The sequence below is a fragment of the Mytilus californianus genome, unplaced genomic scaffold (genome assembly GCF_021869535.1).
Source record: "Mytilus californianus isolate M0D057914Y unplaced genomic scaffold, xbMytCali1.0.p SCAF_1, whole genome shotgun sequence".
Classification (NCBI taxonomy): domain Eukaryota; kingdom Metazoa; phylum Mollusca; class Bivalvia; order Mytilida; family Mytilidae; genus Mytilus; species Mytilus californianus.
The window spans coordinates 24,968,925-24,983,286 of record NW_026262581.1 but is presented as its reverse complement, the minus strand read 5'-3'; the positions used below and the strand labels follow the sequence as shown (position 1 = coordinate 24,983,286).

The window sequence follows — 14,362 nt, the reverse complement described above, 5'->3', positions numbered from 1 at the left end:
TGCAAAGTCTATGTGTGTTGTTTAAAATTACAAATCATAGGAATTAACCAGTAACATATATTGTATTATAATTTCACTTCTGAAACAATCCTGACTGGTGACTGTACAGTTTCAGCATCCTTTCCTTTGTTCTTAATTTTTCTGATATTTAGCTGAAAGCAGGATCAATATCTTCATGTGTGTGGCAAACAAGTACTAACGACCAGAGAACCTGAAAAAAAATTATCTGTTGAGTTCTCGACTAGTATCATTTATTTATCCATTAAAGAGATAGAGCTTTGTTAGAATTTTGAAAGGTGGAAGCAGTATAATTACTTTAATACACTAAAATATGTAATAAATAAAACAAGAATGTGTCCATGGGACACGGATGTCCCTGCTTGTAAATATATCTCTAATTTATCCTTTTTTTCTATTAATAAAGTAACATAATATGAGAATGATGAAAGTGACTTGATCAGTGTTTGATGTTAATAAGCATTGGAACAAGGAATTATTTGAATCTGGAATTATTTTGAATTCTGGAAAATTGAAACGAAATTTATGATGAAAACTAACCCAACTAAATAGGGTTAGCCATGCGCGCATGGCTAAGGGGGGTTAGTTAGTTCATACTGAAAGAACAGTGAAAGTAAAATTACCCTTGCATGGCTATCCCTATTTAGTTGGGTATGTTTTCATCATACATTTCTTATCAATTTTCCAGAATTCAAAATTATTCCAGATTCAGATAATTCCTTGTTTTGTGTATAAGTTTCATAACACTTGGTTGAGGCAATGAAAAGCTAAAGTGCAATTAGGGATTTGAACTAGTTTTCAATTACTTCAAGTTCCCTGATATTGATTCATGTTTTTTTTTATTGCAGTACGTACAGTAATAATCTGATGGTTTAAGAGAGCACAATACCACGACAACAACATGTTTATCAAAATATCATTTTCATTTTGTTCTTTCTTAATATTCATCAGACACATTTTTTTAACTAGATACCCCAATGATGATTGACTGTGGCCAAGTTTGGTTAAATTTGGCCCAGTAGTTTCAGAGGAGAAGATTTTTGTAAAAGTTAATGGTCGACGACGGCCCTTTGGGCCAGGTGAGCTAAACAAGAGGCTCTAAAGAGCCTGTGTCGCTCACCTTGGTTTATGTGCATATCAAACAAAGGACACTCTCTAACATTGTAGACGAGAATATACTTCATGACAAAAATCTCTATTTTGTTGATCTTTTATTACAGGTCTTTTATAATTAGTCTGTTTAGTTTCTCTCTTTATTCTTTAGTTCTTGCTCAAAACACAAAAGAGGGTAAACAAAAATCCTCACTGAAGGGCAATCACTCCTATTAAGCATGTTAAGAGTGACAGTCTACTAACTATATCGGCAGAATTTGACTTTTAATAGATCTTGCCATGCCTTTTCTTACCTTACTCAAGATCTGTTAAAGTGACGCTATCCAAATTTGTACTTGATCTGCGTTTTGTGGTAATATGCATTGTGCATAAGTTTCATAACATTTGGTTGAGGCAAACTAAAGTGAGAAAGAAAATGAAAAATTCAGCAATATTTCCATTTGTAGAGGAAGATAACTCTAGAATGGTAAAAGTGACGCTACCCAAATTCAAACTTGATCTGAGTTTTGTGGTAATAAGCATTGTGTATAGGTTTCATAACATTTGGTTGAGGCAAACTAAAGTGAGAAAGGAAATGAAAAATTCAGCAATATTTCCATTTGTAGAGGGGGATAACTCTAGAACGGTAAAAGTGACGCTACCCAAATTCAAACTTGATCTGAGTTTTGTGGTAATAAGCAGTGTGTATAGGTTTCATAACATTTGGTTGAGGCAAACTAAAGTGAGAAAGGAAATGAAAAATTCAGCAATATTTCCATTTGTAGAGGGGGATAACTCTAGAACAGTAAAAGTGACGCTACCCAAATTCAAACTTGATCAAAGTTTTGTGGTAATAAGCATTGTGTATAGGTTTCATAACATTTGGTTGAGGCAAACTAAAGTTAGAGAATGGAAACAAAAAATTCAGCAATGTTTCCATTTGTAAAGGGACATAACTCTAGAACGGTAAAAGTGACACTACCCAAATTTATACTTGGTCTGTGTTTTAAGGTAATAAGCATTGTGTATAAGTTTCATAACATTTGGTATAGGCAAACTAAAATTAGAGAACAGAAACCAATTATCGGACCTACGGGACAGACGGACAAGGGTAAAACTTAATGCCCCCTCCGCTACGGCGAGGCATAAAAAATGTTTCTAAATTTCATAGTTTTCCTGATAATAGGCATAAATAAAACAAGAGGATCTGAAGAGCCTGAATCGCTCACCTGTATTTCAGAGGAGAAGATTTTCAAATGTTAGCAAACTTGATGAACAAATTGTGTAAAATTGTCTTTAAAGGGCAATAACTCCTTAAGGGGTCAATTGACAATTTTGGTCATATTAACTTTTTTGTAGATCTTATACTTTGCTGAACATTATTGCTGCTTACAGTTTATATATATCTATAATAATATTCAAAATAATAACAAAAAAACTGCAAAATTTTGTTAAAACTACCAATTCGGTGGCAGCAACCCAACAATGGGTTGTTCGAATCTGATAATTTCAGGGCCGATAGATCTTGACCAATTAAACAATTTTACCCCATGTCACATTTGCTCTAAAATATTTAGTTTTTGAGATATAAGCCAAAAACTGCATTTGACCCTTATGTTCTATTTTTAGCCATGGCGGCCATGTTTGTCAATGGATACAAGCTTCGGATACAATTTATAAACAAGATACCCTAAGGAACATTTAGTTAAAGTTTGAAGGTAATTGGCCCAGTAGTTTCAGAGAGAAGATTTTTAAATGTTAGCAAACTTGATGAACAAATTGTGTAAAATTGTCTTTAAAGGGCAATAACTCCGTAAGGGGTCAATTGACACTTATGGTCATATTAACTTTTTTGTAGATCATACTTTGCTGAACATTATTGCTGCTTACAGTTTATATATATCTATAATAATATTCAAAATAATAACAAAAAAACTGCAAAATTTTGTTAAAACTACAAATTCGGTGGCAGCAACCCAACAATGGGTTGTTCGATTCGTCTGATAATTTCAGGGCCGATAGATCTTGACCAATTAAACAATTTTACCCCATGTCACATTTGCTCTAAAAGATTTAGTTTTTGAGATATAAGCCAATAAAATGCTCCGCAGGGCGCAGCTTGATACGACCGCAGAGGTCGAACCCTGAACAGTTGGGGCAAGTATGGACACAACATTCAAGCTTGATACAGCTTTGCATTTGGATTGTGATTAAATATTTGACACAGCATAGGTTTCTGACAAAGAATAAATGTGGTCTAAGAACTTAAAAATTTTAAATTGGACATTCACCTATTATGGTCCAATATCCAAAATCTAAAGACATGGTTAGATTCAGCATATCAAAGAACCCCAAGAATTCAATTTTTGATGAAATCAAACAAAGTTTAATTTTGGACCCTTTTGACCTCAATGTGGACAAAGTTGATAACGGGGCCCAAAAATCAAAAATCTAAATACATGGTTAGATTCAGCATATCAAAGAACCCCATATATTCAATTTTTGTTGAAATCAAACAAAGTTTAATTTTGGACCCCGATTTGGACCAACTTGAAAACTGGGCCCATAATCAAAAATCTAAATACATGTTTAGATTCAGCATATCAAAGAACCCTAAGAATTCAATTTTTGTTAAAATCAAACTAAGTTTAATTTTGGACCCTTTGGACCTTAATGTAGACCAATTTGAAAACGGAACCAAAAATTAAGAATCTAAATACACGGTTAGATTTGGCATATCAAAGAACCCTAATAATTCAATTTTTGATGAAATCAAACAAAGTTTAATTTTGGACCCTTTGGACCTCAATGTGGACCAATTTAAAAACGGGGCCCAAAATCCAAAAACTAAATACACGGTTAGATTCAGCATATTAAAGAACCCAAAGAATTCAAGAATAAAACCCCATTGAAATTGGTCAAGAAATAAGCAATTTATACGAAGTATCTTCTTTTGCACAATACTGTGCAATTAAATATTTCTTGCTATTGCGCAATACTGTACAATTGACAATTTCTTGCTCTTGCGCAATATTGTGCTATTGGATATTTCTTGCTATTGCGCAATACTGTGCAATTGAAGATTTCTTGCTATTGCGCAATACTGTGCAACTGAAGATTTCTTGCTATTGTGCAATACTGTGCAATTGAAAATTTCTTGCTATTGCACAATACTTATTATATAATAATTTACACATCCTGTTTGGTGTGTATCTCCTACCATATCATTATTATTTGCTTTTAAATATAAATCAGAAATAACCAATTTAAAATGGAAAATTTTAAAAGAAAAAAAAAGGAAAAAAAGAAAAAAAAGGAAAAAAAAAAAAAAATCCCCTCCCCCCAAATTTTTTGAACCCCCTTATGATTCATCACCCCCAAACTCAATCCCAACCTTCCCTTTGTGGTATGGTACCTTGCAGTACAATTTCAGAGAGATCCATACACTTGAACACAAGTTATTGTCTGGAAACTAGAAAAATGTGTTTTTTGGCCCCTTTTGGGCCCCAAATTCCTAAACGTTTAGGGCAATTACCCCCAAACTCAAACCCAGCTTTCCCTTTGTGATATGGAACCTTGTAGTACAATTTCAGAAAGATCCATACACTTACACACAAGTAATTGTCATGAAACTAGAAAAATGCTTGTTTTTTCCCCCTTTTTGGCCCCTAATTCCTAAAATATTGAGGCAATTACCCCCATCATTAATCCCAGCCTTCCCTTTGTGGTATGGTACCTTGCAGTACAATTTCAGAGAGATCCATACACTTGAACACAAGTTATTGTCTGGAATCTAGAAAAATGCTTATTTTTGGCCCCTTTTTGGCCCCCAATTCCATAACATTTCGGCAATTACCCCCAAACTCAATTCCAGCTTTCCCTTTGTGATATGGAACCTTGTAGTACAATTTCAGAAAGATCCATACACTTACACACAAGTAATTGTCATGAAACTAGAAAAATGCTTGTTTTTTGCCCCTTTTTTGGCCCCTAATTCCTAAAATTTTGAGACGATTACCCCCAAAATCAATCCCAGCATTTCTTTTGTGATATGGAACCCTGTGGTACAATGTCAGAGAGATCCATACACTAACACACAAGTTATGTCTGGAAGTTACAAAAATGCTTATTTTTGGCCCCTTTTTGGCCCCTAATTCCTCTACTGTTGGTACCATAACCCCCAAAATCAATCCCAACCTTCCTTTTGTGGTATTGAACCTTGTGGTAAAATTTCATAGAGATCCATTCACTTAAACTAAAGTTAGAGTGCGAAAACCAATGTGTCTTCGGAAGACGCCGGACGACGCCAGACGACGACGACGACGACGACGACGCCAACGTCATACCAATATACGACCACAAAAATTTTTTTGCGGTCGTATAAAAACTGCATTTGACCCTTATGTTCTATTTTTAGCCATGGCGGCCATGTTTGTCAATGGATACAAACTTCGGATACAATTTATAAACAAGATACCCTAAGGAACATTTAGTTAAAGTTTGAAGGCATTTAGCCCAGTAGTTTCAGAGGAGAAGATTTTTGAAATAGTTTAAAACGACAGACGACGACGACAGACGACGGACGCCAAGTGATGGCATAAGCTCACATGGGGCCCTTCGGGCCCAGGTGAGCTAAAAAAGATGTACAACAATTTATAAACTAGATACCCTAAGGAACATTTATTTAAAGTTTGAAGGTATTTGGCCCAGTAGTTTCAGAGGAGAAGATTTTTGAAATAGTTTACGACGACTGACGACGACGACAGACGACGGACGCCAAGTGATGGCATAAGGGCCACGGTGAGCTAAAAAAGATGTACAACAGGTGTTTAGAAATAAAGAAGATAATGCACTCCAAAGAAATTTTTTTATTTATATTAGAGCTGCCATTAGAAAAAAACATATGATAGATTTTATAGCAATATGGAAATTAAAATATTAATGTACAATGTAATGTATGTGCCTGTTCCAAGACATGAGCCTGTAATTCAGTGGTTGTCGTTTGTTGATGTGTTACATATTTGTTTTACGTTCATTTTTTGTACATGTACATAAATTAGGCCTTAATTTTTCTTGTTTTACATTTGTCATTTCGGGGCTTTTTATAGCTATGTGGTATGGGCTTTGCTCATTGTTAAAGGCCGTACGGTGACCTATAGTTGTTAATTTCTGTGTCATTTGGTCTCTTGTGGAGAGTTGTCTCATTGGTAATCATACCACATCATTTATAAGCATAAATCAAGTAAAGTTAAGTACAACATTTAAAAGTGTTGATGTTAATAACATTTCTGATATATCCAATTTTCTTGAGGAGAATATCTAAAATATATGAATTTATGAGGGCTTGGAACCCCGCTAACATGTTTAACCCTGCCACATTCTGTGCCTGTCCCAAGTTAGGAACCTGGACAATCAGTGGTTGTCGTTTGTTGCTGTGTTACATATTTGTTTTTCGTTAATGTTTTTGTATTTTTATAAGGCCTTTAGTATTGAATTGTTTTACATTTGTAATTTTGGGGCCTTTTATATATGACTATGCAGTATGAGCTTTGCTCATTGTTGAAGGCTGTACTGTGACCTATAGCTGACTGACAGACGGAGGGACAGGGGTAAAACAATATGCCCGCCAACTTTTAGTTGCGGGGACATACAGAGTTATACACTTTGTTTAAAATACTATTGAAAGATCATAATTTAAATTATTCATGTTTACAGAAGTCTTTTGTTAATGTTTATATTTGTATTGTGTTGTGTTGTTTTGTTTCTGTATCACATATAAGTCTAAAAGTTTTTGACCACCAAAATTTGCAAAGAACAATTTCAGTATTTCCCTCAAGGACCACCAGGAGAAAAAAGATTTCAAGAACTCTGTAATGGAGAGAAAGAATGGATAGGGTTTAAAGAATAGAGAATATTGGACAACCATGTGCAGAATAAAGGGGAAACAAATAAAGAATAGAGAATATTAGTCAAACATGTGCAGAATAAAGGGGCAAACAAATAAAGAATAGAGAATATTGGTCAAACATGTGCAGAATAAAGGGGCAAACAAATAAAGAATAGAGAATATTGGAAAAATAATACAGAATATTGAATAATAGGGCACAAAAATACAGTAAATTATTAAGACATGATAGAGATAATATAAATGGGCAAAATAAATAATGAATAGAGAGAAAAATGGTCTAATATTTAAAGAATAAAGACAATAAGGACCCCCTCATCCAAACCCTCATTTAGCAGAACAGTAAAAATGATAATTATCTACTTTCATGTGGACATTTTCAAACAATTTCATACATTCCCATATCTTTAACTATTTGATCATTACTTACATCTGTCCATTATTATGTTGTCTTTTAGATCACATTGCATTTGAAGCTGATGTTCAATACTTGCACAGTTGTACACCTAGAAAAAAAATCTGCAAAAATAAGATAAAACAGTCTTGTGTAACTGTCATACTAGTTTAGATACAGAATCGTGTGACTTTCTAACAGAAAATTTACATCACATCAATGAGAAATTGCAAAAAGTAAATAAAATTATTCATTTGTCGCTTTCGTTGTTGAGGTTACATGAGTGCATTAGCTGCCTTATTTTTACATGTTCACAAATCAGTATCCGGGAGAGCAGTAAATATATAGAGGCTCTGCACCCTCCCCCTAAAATTTTGTGCTCTGAAGGGAACCAGGTGCTTTTTCTAAGTAAGGAAAAAGTTTAAAAATTATCCATCATGTCCTCACATCTAATTATTAAAAGATGAATTAATTGATCATTGAAATGTGTATCAGAGTCAGAACTTCTCAATGTTCATTTTTTGGGGGAATATTTATTACCCTAATTTAATGTTTTTATTGTCTTTAATTAAGTGACTGACACAGTACTGAGGATAACATTTTCATATCTCTTCATTTATATCTACAAATTCTAATTATGTTTCACATCCTGGGGGATATAAACCCATGAAATTGAAATTTTTCACACATAATTGACTAATAGTAGTAATTGGGAATGTAAACATGTAATAATTTTTTTCCCAGTAGGCAGTTTAACCAAAATTAAGATACAGACAAGACATAATAAATCTATTATACTATATACACAGCATGCACAGGACATGTGCTCCTATCATAATGATGAACTGAGTCTATACTGTCCCTTTAACAAATAATGCAAAGTTAAAAATTTTTGTTATTTAGATTCTGTGAATTTTTTTAATTTTAAACATTCTTAGTTTGTTCGAAATAGATATACCTTGTATACTTAATCATCTGTAGAATTTTTTTATTAATGAAAAAAAAAGAATTAGCTTAACTGATTAATCTATAAAGATTATAGTCGATCCAGGTAATTTCGTGCAGGCAGTTGGTCCGAGTACACAGTTTTTTTGTAGTGCATTTCTTTTAGACAATAAGTGGAAATACAAAAAATCCAAACTGAGCTTTCTCAATAATATTTTTACAGTGTGTTGTACTACTTAACTTTTGGGACAAATTATATAAAAATTATAGAAAAACTGCATCAGCTCTAACTCAAAATATGGACAATTTTATGTTAAGGGGGTCTTGAAATCTTGACAGCTTCCAAAATTAATGCTAATTTTTAACCTTTTTCAGCTGGAACAAATCACTATTTTACTTTAAAATTCATAATTCAAATTTTTTAACAGTGTAATTTTATCCCCCATCTTGCTATTTGAGACATAAAACATGAAGAAATAAATTTGGAAGGGGGATAAAAAAAAATTGGCAAGTAACACCCTGTCCACACTAGTTAGGAACTATATTCGTGGACAATGAAAATCAAAGGACGATAACTGTGTGCCCAGACCAGGTAATTACTGTACATTTTGCTTGTTTATTAAACAGGGAACCAAATGACTTTCATTTAGGACCAAAAGTGTACGGAATTACCCTGACTGACTCTAATGTAAGATCAACCTCCTCTCCAAGGTAAGATATGTACATGCATTCATAAACTGGGGCTCCAGTAGGAGATACACCCTAATGTCACAAGGCTTTTACCCTAATGATCGAAGCGTGTCTAGAAATTGCTTCAGATTACTTTTAAGCAAATAGAACAGTTTTGAACATTTAAAAGATCCCAAGTACATGTAAATATTAATGACTCACATTTTAGATGACCAACAATGTATTAAGAAATTTTCAAAGAACATATATATAGGATTTAATATTGTCTGCCATGAAATTATGTCCACCAGACACTATTTCACAGTAAATTGTGTCCACGGACTTAATGTTATTATGAAATATTGTCCAAACAATGTTTGCCTATAGTATACAATTGTGTCCAGATGTGAAAAATTGTCCTTCAATGAAGGGACAATATTTCATATGAAAAAAGTGTCCTTCATAGAAAGGACAGTATGTCAAGAGAAAAAGTGCCCACTATCAATACCTACTATGTTTACATAGCTTCAATTCTTTATCTAAATTAAAGTTTAAAAATTAGAATATAGGTTTTGTCTCTATTAAAACATGGCATGTAAACTGGAGTAGTGAATTCATACTAAATGTGACCATCACCATGTGTAGTTAAACATGAATAATACAATAAAACATGTACTAATACACACAAAAACAGAAATATATTAAATAGTACTTAAAAATATGAACAATGTTGATAAAAATACATGTATTTTATTTCAATTTACATAAACTGTTATCACAGAGATATGTCTTGCCTTTTTGTAATTTTGATAAAGCAATATTGTTGAAATTAAAATAGCAATACTTTAACATGTAAGTTATGTAAAATATTCAAAGTCAATGAACCATGACTGAAGGTACATGGCTGAACAATCTCCATGGAAATGAGATGTGCTAATGTTAAATTATACAAAAGCTTCTTTTTATGCATACCAAATATAATTGACTTACCTAAGTCATTCCCTTAAAAAAAACCTAAACACAAACATTAACTTGGTAAACTATGTAAAAGTTTTAAAGTCAATGAACCATGATGAGGGTGTGGGGCTTTATAATCTCCATGGAAACAAGACTTGCAAATTTATGCCAATAAATTTGCATACCAAATATCATTGACTTAACATTAGCAGTTCATCTTAAACTGATCTAATCAGTATCACAAACTAATACATATAAACTAAGCAAATGTTTCAAAGTCAATAGACCATGACTGAGGGGAAGGGGCCAAATAATCTCCATGGAAATGAGATATGCCATTATGCTAATACAACTGCATACCAAATATCATTGACCTACAAATGTACCACTAGTGGTTCCCCATAAACTGACTCAGACCTAATCACAAACTAATACATGTATAAAACTAAGCAAAATTTTCAAGGTCAATAGACCATGACTCAGGGGGCAGGGCCAAATAATCTCTATGGAAATGAGATATGCCAATGCTTATACAACTGCATACCAAATATCATTGACCTACCACTTGTGTTTCACCATAAACTAGACCTAATCTCAAACTAATACATTGTTGACGCCGCTGCTGCCGTCGGCAAACCTATAATGTCTCGCTTTTTTACTCTGTCAAGGCGAGCTAAAAATCATGTAATTTTCAAGAATTTTCTCATAAATACTGTTCTTTCTTCATTTGGTATTCTTGTACTTTATATAGGGGTTGTGACAGTTGATGCTGGTGGATACTTTTTGTTGACATCTTTATAGCTAAGATAATTGAATATGCTTTGGAATTTAACACCTTCCATTTGGTGTTTTTATCAAATTATAACAGGCTCTTGATTGGTTTGTTTTAGTAATAGAACATTTAATATAGCCAAAATACGTGAGTGACTTTTTTATGATCTCCCTGTAAAGGACACCTTTTACTGTGAAAAGGTCCTCTTATTGAAAATCAACCTTGCAGGACAGAATTTAATAGTACTTTATCATGAAATAATGAATTGAAGGACACTTTTTCACAGCATCGGACAAATTAAAATATTTACATTTTCTGTGAAAAAGTGTCAAGGTGGTTGATAGTAAAAAAATTCGTAAGGGTTCCGCGGAACCCAGTGTCTCGCCTACTTTTGCTGTTAATCGCAGGCTCAACAAAAATGAGGAAAAAAATTAATAAAAATATTCCTCTCTATACTATCTTTTGATTGTAAGTAGCTTCTGTCCAAGTTTGGTAAAAATCCAGGATAGTTTATGAATCTAATAAATGTTTTAAAAACTTAAAGTGCAGACTGTATGTAATGTTAACTGGAAGAAAAACTAAGTCCATTTATAAGTAAAATACGGAAAAAATGGAATTTTTTTTTTACTTTTTTACAAAATTTACTTCTGGATACTATCTTTTGATCATAAACAAGCTTCTTTTCAAGTTTGGTAGAAATCCAGGATAGTTTAAGAAAGTTATTAAAATTTCAAAAACTTTAACCACAGAGTGAATGTAATGTTTCATGGCAGAAAAACTAAGTCCATTTATAAGTAAAATACGGAAAAAATGGAATTTTTTTTTTACAAAATTTACTTCTGGATACTATCTTTTGATCATAAACAAGCTTCTTTCCAAGTTTGATAGAAATCCAGGATAGTTTAAGAACGTTATTAAAATTTCAAAAACTTTAACCACAGAGTGAATGCAATGTTTCATGGCAGAAAAACTAAGTCCATTTATAAGTAAAATACGGAAAAAATGGAATTTTATTTTTACAAAATTTACTTTTGAATATTATCTTATGATCATAACCAAGCTTCTGTCCAAGTCTGGTAGAAATCCAGGATAGTTTAAGAAAGTTATTAAAATTTCAAAAACTTTAACCACAGAGTGAATATTTGTGGACGCCGCCGCCGACGACGACGCAATGTAGGATCGCTATGTCTCGCTTTTTCGACAAAAGTCGAAGGCTCGACAAAAAGGTATTGTTACTTAAATGACTAGTAATGGATTCTTGAGACTTGTTATATGTCAATACATTTTAGAAAATTGTAATTATGGAGAATAATAAAGACTTTTTTACAGTGGGCCCCAAATCCCCAAATACCTGTGTCAGATTTAGGTGAATAGAAAATAGGGATTGTATGCAAGTAAAGCCTAGATTTTTGTAAAAACAAAACAAAAACAAAGACTTTTATCTGTTATAGTTTGATCTATTACAGATTTTCATTGTAAAATTTAACTCACTTACAAGTATTATGTCCATGCCAGCATTTATTGTTTACAAAGAGTCCTACACAACCTTAAATCAAATACAATCCAAAGTCAAACACACCCAAAGCCAAAGGCAAAGGTGTACTTGAATAGGTCTATATTTGGTAGTCTTGATTTAATGAATAACTTTATTTCTGAATTTTTTTTGGTATTATTAAACTGTGTAAGAGAAATTATTGCTCTATCTAATAAGCATTGACCAGTTGACATTATTGTGGTCAAGCAGATACCAAAAAATATTCGGAATCCAGATTTCCCCCATACTTGTCAGGTAACCAGAGGATTTCCAAACCGAAGTGGTTCGTCTAAAAAAGGTGGAATTTTAATACAGAATAGGTGACGGGTAACAGTTCTGTGGATGGAACAAACATCCTCACCTTCAAACTGGTAAAGTTCAACTTCTACAAGAGTCCTGAGTTGCAGTGCGATAGAAGAACGTCTGTTATCCAAATGCAATCAGGGAACCAGTTCACGTAAGACAAACTTGTTGTGACCTTGAACTTGAAGATGCAGAGATGTGAATGAAAACTTGTCAGTACGACAGTAGCCTGTTGTTGAAATGATTTCAATTTATATATATGGTAAACATTTAGTTAAAACAAGTGTGAGAGCAATTTACGTTTAAAGGGGGTCTGGATTTTTTGTTTTGAATCTTTGTTTCTTTTCTTTTTTTTTCTTTTTTTCTTTTTGGGGGGGGGGGGGGGGGGGGGGGGGGGGGGGGGGGGGGGGAGGGGGGAGGTGAAAGGTATAGATAACTAAGGGACCTACCATTTGGTTTTCATGGGGGGCTAGGATGAAAAATTTTGTCCTTCATTCTATTAGTTGTTATGTATTTTTCACTCTATTCGGTCCTGCCTTTTTTGTTTTGAAATTGAGAATGGAAATGGAGAATGTGTCAAAAAGACAGCAACCCTACCAAAGAGCAGAAACCAGCAGAAGGCCACCAATGGGTCTTCAACATAGCGAGAAAATCCCGCACCAGGAGGCTTGCTTCAGCTAGCCCAAAAACAATAATGTGTACTAGTTCATTAGTTTATCCTGACTTTTTTTTACATACATGTAAATAGTCATCCTGCCTTTTTTTCGGCAAAGTGTCTCATCCCACCTTTTGATTACTCAAAACTCCTGTCCTGTTTTTTTTTCGAATTTCATCCTGATTATTTTATATTATTGTCTAGTTGCATAATCATTAATATTTATTGTTCGAACAGAGTATGTTTAAGTTTATTGAAAAATTCGCCCAATATTTGTAAAATGTATTTGCTGCAAACAAATATAAATTATTTTTTATTTGCATAGTAGAATACTGGAATACATTGTACTTACAAGACTTATCTTATTGATATTTGTTAACAATTTTATTAATTCTAATCAGTCAATTTGATAACAATATGAATTTATATCTTTTTCAAGTTTTAAAATTGGTACATCATTTTTTGTTACTCATTCCAAGCTGACTATATAGCTAGTTTATCAAAAAAAATGTTGTTTTTATTATAAATCCATTACAACAATCAGTGAGAATTATCATTTTTAACAATTAATGCTCTAAAACAAATTTTAAGCCAACAACTTTTAAATATTTCCATGTGTTTTCATAAATTTCCAGAATTTATACCATATGAATAAGTTTATTAAAATTTAATACCCATTAAACAATATGTTTTAATAAAAGTACTAGGGAGAACGGACCCAGGGCGAACAGACTCTGTGGGTGAATGAACTCTGGGTTAACAGACCTAGGGGAAACATGTAATCAGGGCAGAGGGATTTTGTTAATGCGATTAAATATTCTTACATGTACAGGCTATACATCAAAGAATATAATATAATAAAACCTCTTTATCCAAATCTTCATATTGTATATATGTTCCAGACCATATGAGTATTTGGACCGTACACATATACTCGTGCAGTCGGACCATATGTGTACGGTCAGACCATTTGAGTATACTCATACAGTCTAGGACTAACTTGCCCCTATATGTATTTGTACCATAGGGGTTAATTTTAGACAAACATTTATCAAAATTTTTATTGAATATATACATACAAATTATTATAATTACAATTAGATGAATAAAGTAAAATA

At 32.9% G+C, this 14,362-nt stretch overlaps 3 protein-coding genes and 1 long non-coding RNA gene across 12 annotated transcripts in view; 2 read left to right on the top strand and 2 right to left on the bottom strand.

Moving 5' to 3' along the window:
* Nucleotides 1–14,362, bottom strand: part of LOC127717769 (uncharacterized) — a 222,782-nt gene that overhangs the window by 65,642 nt on the left and 142,778 nt on the right. The window lies entirely within an intron of this gene.
* LOC127717738 (uncharacterized) overlaps nt 1–14,362 on the top strand; it is a 383,100-nt gene that overhangs the window by 236,273 nt on the left and 132,465 nt on the right. The window lies entirely within an intron of this gene.
* LOC127717695 (tripartite motif-containing protein 2-like) overlaps nt 1–14,362 on the top strand; it is a 169,230-nt gene that overhangs the window by 70,342 nt on the left and 84,526 nt on the right. The gene's annotated exons all lie outside the window — the stretch shown is intronic.
* On the bottom strand, nt 3–12,761 carry LOC127717805 (uncharacterized). 2 transcript variants are annotated; one of them, XR_007989403.1, is made up of 3 exons: nt 12,648–12,761; nt 7,446–7,534; nt 3–211 (listed from the first exon to the last, which is right to left on the bottom strand). It is a non-coding gene; the product is annotated as an uncharacterized LOC127717805 (long non-coding RNA). The 2 variants fall into 2 exon arrangements; XR_007989392.1 differs by having other exon boundaries at nt 7,446–7,521; nt 12,648–12,760.